Source organism: Ursus maritimus, unplaced genomic scaffold, assembly GCF_017311325.1.
Source record: "Ursus maritimus isolate PB19 unplaced genomic scaffold, ASM1731132v1 scaffold_14, whole genome shotgun sequence".
Classification (NCBI taxonomy): Eukaryota; Metazoa; Chordata; class Mammalia; order Carnivora; family Ursidae; genus Ursus; species Ursus maritimus.
This window is the reverse complement of record NW_024423786.1, coordinates 8,312,790-8,320,587: the sequence shown is the minus strand read 5'-3', so window position 1 is coordinate 8,320,587 and position 7,798 is coordinate 8,312,790. Positions and strand designations below refer to the sequence as shown.

The 7,798-nt window shown below is 42.4% G+C and overlaps 1 pseudogene; it reads right to left on the bottom strand.

Annotated features, from left to right (window-relative positions):
• Window positions 1-5,309: 5,309 nt before the first annotated feature.
• Window positions 5,310-5,641, bottom strand: LOC103669648 (annotated as a pseudogene).
• Between the last annotated feature and the right edge of the window lie 2,157 nt (window positions 5,642-7,798).

Sequence of the window (7,798 nt, the reverse complement as noted above, 5' to 3'; positions counted from 1 at the left end):
ATAAATGGGATATTATTTGTCAATAGAAAGGATTACATGCTACTACATGGATAAGCTTTGAAAGCATGCAAAGTGAAAGAAGCCAGTCACAAAAGATCACATACGTATTTGTATGATTCCAGTTATATGAAATGTCCAGAACAGGCAAAACTATAATAAAGACATAAAATAAATTAGCGGTTTCTTAGAGTTGGGGAGGAAGAGGGGATGGGGAATGATTCTAATGGGGGTGATGGGGTTTCTTTTAGGAGAGACAAAAATGTTCTAATCACTTAATCACAGTCCATTTTGGCGATGGTTGTACAACTCTGAAAATATACTAAAAACCATTGACTCGATCACTAGTGGTATATGAATTATATCTCCATAAAGCTGTAATTTGTTTATTTCTACTTTTACAAGTGATCCATAAAGCTGTTTAAAAAAAAAAAAAGAGTCCAAGCTCATCCTTTTTCAGCTCAAGGTGTTTCACACTGTGTATCATCACCTGGAGAGCTTGTTAAAATTCAGATTGCTGGGCCCCATCCCAGAGTTTCCGACTCAGTATGACTCAGTATGACAGAGCCTAAGAAACCATTTCTAACAGGTTCCTACGTGATCTTGAAGGTGTGACCACTCAGGAACACCACTCCGAGGGCTAGAGGGCTAGCACTGGCTGAGTGAGGTAACTCTTCTAAGCTTCAGTTGGATCTGACAAATAGGGATTAAAAATAGCTCCTACCCCACTGGGTTGTCATGAAGGTTGAATGAGATAATCATAAAATGTACCTGCTGCAGAATTTAGTGCATCCTTGGACCTCAAGAAATCACTATTGTTATTGTTATTATTATTATTATTATTTTAAAGGTTTACTTCTTTATTTATTTGAGAGAGAGAGAGCACCCATGTGAGCAAGAGAGTGAGGGGAAAGGCAAAGGGAGAGGGAGAGAGGGAGACTGCCCACTGAGTGCAGAGCCCCATCCCAGGAACCAGAGACCACGACCTGAACTGAAATCAAGAGTCGGACACCTAACCAAGCCACCCAGGTGCCCCTATTATTAATATCTAAATCCCTCCCTGGAGAAGGTCCCAGACAGCCATCATTCAACAAATATTTATTAGGCACTTATTATGTGCCAGCCCTCCCAGGGGCTGAGAATACAGCAGTAAAGAAGACAGCCTTGCCCCACACTTCAAGGAGCTGACATTCCTAGGGTAGAGGGGAACTCAGATCTTGTACAAATATGCAAATAAACAAAAGGATTTCAGATAATGATGTTGTAGGAAGAAAACCAAACAGTGGTATGATAATAAATGGCTAGTGAGCTACATTGGCTTATGGGTTTAGGCAAGGCCTCAAAGGAGGTGAGCTTTGAGCTAAATCCTACTGCTGAGAAGCCAATCTTTTGAAGTCCTGGGGGAACATTCAAGGCAAAGGAAACATCAGTGCAAAGGATCTGGGATAAGAATGAGCAAGGTGAGGAGACAGGAACACAAGTCATTAAACTTGAAGGCAGTCCAAGAGTGAGAAGAGAAATACAAACAAATACTTCAGAGAAGAAGTTCTGGGGAACAGGTGGGGCCCCTCCCTTGACCATTCATGCCTCAAATATTTATTGAACGTCTAACATGTGATTGTGCGTCAATGGGTGACTCAGAAGCAGTCTGGCCCTGACGAACTCCCAGGGCATCATGGGAAGCAGACACAGATTTAAAAAAAAAGATAACTGCAAGCTAAAGCCGAAGATATCCTCCTCGGGGTGGAGGATGGCTCCGTGAACCTGAGGATTCTTCACAGTACTTAGGAGAAGAGGATGGTTTTGAACCCGTTGGGATTTACTTATTCAACAAGCATTTTCTTGAGCATTTACAGTATGCCAGGCACTATGGGCTGTGGGGGACATGGATGACTCAGTTCTTGTCGCTGACCGGGGACCTTACATTCTAGTGGGAGAGGCAGATGTCTGGGCACGGTTCTCAAACTCTGAAGTACCTAGAAATCATTTGAGATACCTTGGAGTGGAGGACTCTAGCTATGACTCAAAATTGAGAAGCCATAAACAAAAGATTATGTATTCAACTACATTTGAAAAGTATTCTGGGGGCACCTGGGTGGCTCAGTTGGTTAAGCGTCTGACTCTTGATCTCAGCTCAGGTCTTGATCTCAGGGTTGTGAGTTCAAGCCCCACACTGGGCTCCATACTGGGCAGGGAGCCTAATTTAAAAAAAAAAAAAGTATTCTGCATGTTCAGCTTGTCATACCTGAGCAGAGTCGAATGACGTACAAAAAGAAAGGTATATTGCAACTAAAAAAGGCAAGATGCCGATCTCCTCCCTCCCTTTCTCCTCCACTTTCCCTCCTTTCCTCCCTCTCTTTCTGTGTCTCTATCTCTCTCTGTGTGGGTCTCTATCTCTGTCTTTTTCTCCCTCATTCTCATTCTCTTCTCTCTCCTCTACATATAAACTAAGACCAACAACACGGTAGAAAAATGGGCAAAGGATATGAACATAGTTCAGGGAAATGAAATACAAGTAATCCTTAAACATATGAAAAGACATTTAATCCCACTTATAGAAATAAAAAAAAGAAATAGAAATACAACATAAAACTACGCAGAGATGTGATTCTTTACCCATCAGACTAGCAAATGTTGTTGGTAAAGCTGTGGGAAAGCAAGGAGTCAGACACACCCACATATTGTTGGTGAGAATGTAATTGATCTAACCTCTGTGGAAGGCAATGTGTCCAAGATCTATCAAAATTACAGACACCATATATTCTTTGACCCAGCAGTACCATTTCTGGGATTCCAGACTATAGATCTTGCCCATGAATGAAATGATATATATACAAGGTTATTAACTGAAGCTACGTTTGTAATAGCAAAATACTGGAAATTATCCAAATGTCCTACAAGAGAGAGCATTAAATAAATTATCTTATATTTATATAATGGAATAACCCTAGGAAGCCAAAAAAAAATTGAGGATGTTCTTTATGTACGGACCTGGGGAAAATCTCCAAGATATTTTGTTACGTGGAAACAAAAAGCAAGGTCTTTAGTAGTGTGTATAATACAGTACCCTCTGTATTTAAGAAAGGATAAAATGAGGGCTTCAGAGGGGAAGGGAGTGGGGGAATGGGATAGACTGGTGATGGGTAGTAAGGAGGGCACGTATTGCATGGTGCACTGGGTGTTATACGCAACTAATGATGAATCATCGAACTTTACATCAGAAACCAGGGATGTACTGTATGGTGACTAACATAATATAATAAAAAACATTAAAATAAAAAAAAGAAAGAAAGGATAAAATAAGAATATAAGTTTACATGTGCTTGTATGTGCTTAAAGAAACTCTGGAAATACATACAATTACATTAAAAACCCACAAAGTGTTTCCTTGGTTGGGTGGCGTCGGGTGGACTGGGTTGAGACCTGGGAAGAGGGGGAGCGGAGTTGAGAGGAGGAATTTTCACCGTATATATTTTTTTAAATTGGAGAACTTTATTTTGATACAATTTGCTTCATCGTAATCTTTTATTTTATACATATTTTATTTTGTACATTCAAGCACTTCATTCTGAGATGGGTTCCCCAGGCTGCCAAGGACGTCCATGGCACAAAAGCAGTTACACATCACTGCTCTGGGGGTGCCTGGCCGGCTCAATCAGTACAGAATGTAACTCTGGATCTTGGGGTTGTGAGTCCAAGCCCCATGTTGGGCATGGAGCCTACTTAAAAAAACAAAACAAACAAAAACAAATTGCTGCTGTAAATGATCACACCTTTCCGTTATTGCCCTTCCCTTGTGACCATTTGCATTTTAAATTAACAGCTTTGGGGCACCTAGGTGGCTCTGGAGATTAGGCGGTTAAGTGTCTGCCTTCAGCTCAGGTCATGATCCCGGAGTTCTGGGATCAAGCCCCGCGTCAGGCTCCCTGCTCAGTGGGGAGCCTGCTTCTCCCTCTGCCCCTCTCCCAGCTCATGCTTGCTCTCTCTCTCTCTCTTTCTCTCAAAAAAATAAAGTCTTGAAAAAATAAAATAACAGCTTTGTTGAGCTATAATTCCCATATGATTAAATTTGCCCTTTTAAGATGTACAGTTCAATGGTTTTTAGTATATTCACAAAGTTGTCCAATGATCATTACTATGTAATTGTAGAATATTTTTATCACCCTCAAAAAGAAACTGCATACCTATTACAATTACTCCGTATTTCCTCCTGTCAACCACTACTCTACTTTTGGTCTTTGTGGCTTTGTCCATTCTGGATATTTCATATAAATGGAATCATACAATACAGAGTCCTTTATGACTAGCTTTTCACGTAGCATAATATCACCCATGCAGTAGTATGTATCCTTCTTCATTGCCAAATAATATTCCATTTATGGAGATGCCACATTTTTTATCCATTCATCAGTTGATGAATATAGGGTTGTTTCCACTTTTTGACTATTATAAGTAATGCTGCTATGAACATTTGTGTACAAATTTTTGAAAAGATTTTATTTATTTATTTGTCAGAGAGGGAGAGAGCACAAGCAGGGGGAGTGGCAGTCAGAAGGAGAGAGAGGAGCAGACTTTCCACCAAGCAGGGAGCCCAACTCGGGGCTGGATCCCAGGACCTGATCACGACCTGAGCGGAAGGCAGATGCTGAGCCACCCGACTGAGCCACCCAGGCACCCCATATGGGTTTTTTAAAAAAGATTTATTTATTTATTTTAGAGAGAGAGAGTGCACGCACAAGTGGGGGAGGGTCAGAAGGAGAGGGAGAGAGAATCCTCCAGCAGACTCCCACACGAGGGCTCCATCCCAGGACCCTGAGATCATGACCTGAGCCAAAATCAAGAGCTGGCCGCTTAACTGACTGAGTCACCTAGGTAACCCCAGAAATATACGCTTTTATTTTTAGTTATTTTTTAAACAATAATTTATTGCTCTTCCTTTCCAAAGCTTTGTGAATTTACAAAGGAAAAAAAGGATCAGAGTTTACAGACTGCTCAGTTCAGGCTAAGAATGCCGAGAGGTGAGAGCCTGGAGCACCGTGACCACTGGGTGTTCACCAGCAGATGTGCACGGACATCTGCAACAAGCTCCCCACATTTGTTTAGTGCCTTCAGAGATGCTGCTTTCCTTACACACCATCCTCAGGACATACGTGGGTCATTAGTCAAGTCACTGGAATGGTACAGAGGTTTTTTGGGTTTGGTTTTGGTTTTTTGCCCTCCTGCTATAAAATGAAATTTTCAGTTCAATTCTGAAAAATAAATTGGTCAATAAATCCGTTTCATTCTGCTCTCCTTTACAAAAAGCTTCCTCTTCAACCCAATACCTTTCCAGCTGCATTTTCTTTTCTGCTATCAGAGCGTGCAGTTGCTGCCATTGGCCTTCTCTCTGTTTTGCTATAGATATGAGCAAGTTCTGAGCACCAGTGGCCTTCATCCTCTCATTTTTTTTTGGCTTCTTTTGCAAGTTGGTCAACAGCTCAGTTAAACCACCAACTATTTTCTGAAACTGGCCAGTTTTGTCCACAGAGTCCTTGCACTCTTCCTTGAGCTCTGCAGTCTGCTGGGTAACCTCCGGGTCCAACACGCGCAGCTTGTCCAGCTCATCAAAGTGCAGCCCTGCTTCACCCAGGATGTCCGTGGCCATAGCTGCCAATCCCCTGTGGCAGTGCGCTGCTGCAGGGGCTGATTAAGGCAGCAGCTTCTTGACGGGGTCAGCCGCATCTTACCTCACCCACTGGCCTCGGGTGCTGCCACTGAAATATATGCCTTTAATAAGAATCCTAGGTGATTAAAAAAAAAAACAACCTTGGACGATTCTATCACAGATGGTCTTAAACCAGGCTTAACAAACACTGCAACTTACTGAGCCGGTGATTTTTGCTGGAGTAATAAGATGGATTCCAAAGGGTCCGCAGAATTTCCAGAGGGCAAGAAAAGGTGTTCTCGAGAGTGTAGGAGAGGAGACGGGTACAGGCTTACTTTCCTTCACCGTGCTTCACTTCGTCGTGCTTCACTTTACTGAGCTCTACAGATATTGCATTTTTCATGCATTGAAGGCTCGTGGCAACTCTACATTGAGCAAGTCTATCGGCGCCATTTTTCTGGGAGCATTTGCTCACTTCGTTGGTGATCTGTGATCAGTGATCTTTGACGTTGCTATTGTCATTGCTTGGTGGCACCATGAACCATACCTATATAAGACAGAGAATTTCATTGACAAACGTGTGTTTTGTGACTGCCCACAAAATGGCCATTTCTCTCCCCATCTCCCTCCTTCTCCTCAGGCCTCCATATTTCCTAAGACACAACAGTATTGAAATTAGGCTAATTAATAATCCTACAATGGCCTGTAAGTGTCGAAGTGAAAGGAAGAATCACAAGTCTCCCACTTTAAATTAAAAGCTAAAAATGATTCAGCTTAGTGAGGAACGTGTGTTGAAAGTTGAGACAGAGGGAGCCTGGTGGCTCAGTCAGTTAAGCGGCTGCCTTAGGCTCAGGTCCTGGTCCCAGGGTCCTGGGATCGAGTCTCACATCAGGCCCCCTGCTCCATGTGCAACCTGGTTCTCCTTCTCCACTGCTTGTGTGCTCTCATTCTCCCCCTCTCTCTCTCAAATAAATAAAATCTTAAAAAATAAACCACATATACATAAAAAAAAAAGTTGAGACAGGCAAAAGCTAGGCCTCTTGCACCAAATTGTGGGTGCAAAGGAAAGTTCTTGGAGGAAAGTAAAAGTGCTACTTCGGTGAATACACGAATGATAAGAAAGTGAAGCAGTCTTACTGCTGATATAGGGAAAGTTCTAGTAGTCTGGATAAAAGATCAGACCAGCCACAACTTTTCCTTAAGCCAAAGCCTAATGGAGAGCAAGGCCCTAACTCTCTTCAGTTCTGTGAAGGTTGAGAGAGGTGAGCAAGCTGTCTGAAGCTAGCAGAGGTGGTTCATGAGGCTTAAGGAATCTCTGTAACACCAAAGTGCAAGATAAAGCAGCAAATAGAAGCTGCAGCAAGTTATCCAGATCTAGCTAAGATCATTAATGAAGGTGGCTACACTAAACAACAGATTTTCAGTGTAGATGAAACAGCCTTCTACTGGAAGAAGATGCCATCTAGGACTTTCAGAGCTAGAGAGAATTCAATGCCTGACTTCAGAGCTTCAAAGGACAAGCTGATGCTCTTGTTAGGGACTGATGTAGCTGGTGACTTGAAGTTGAAGCCAGTGCTCATTTGCCATTCCAAAAGTCCCAGGGCCCTTACAAGGTATACTAAATCTACTTTGTGGTCTATACGGGGAATAGTAAATCCTGGTTGATAGCATGTCTATTTATAATGTGGTTTACTGAGTATTTTAAGCCCATTGTTGAGACCTACTGCTTAGAAAAAAAGATTCCTTTCCAAATCTTACTGCTCATTGAGAATGCACCTGGTCACCCAAGAGCCTGCTAGAGATGTATAATGAGATTAATGTCGTTTTCATGCCTGCTAACACTACATCCATTCTGCAGCCCTTGGATCAGTCATTTCAACTTTTAAATCTTATTATTTAAGAAATACAATTTTCTTTTCTTTTTAAAAAAGATTTTATTTATTTATTTATTTATTTGAGAGTGAGAGAGAGAGTGTGTGTGTGTGTGTGTGCGCGCGCGCGCGCGCGCGCGCACAAGTGGGGGGGAGGGGCAGAGGAAGAAGCAGACTCCCCGCTGAGCAGGGAGCCCAAGGTGGGGCTTGATCCCAAGACCCCTGGTATCATGACCTGAGCCGAAGGCAGATGCTTAGCCGACTGAGCCATGCAGGCACCCCATAT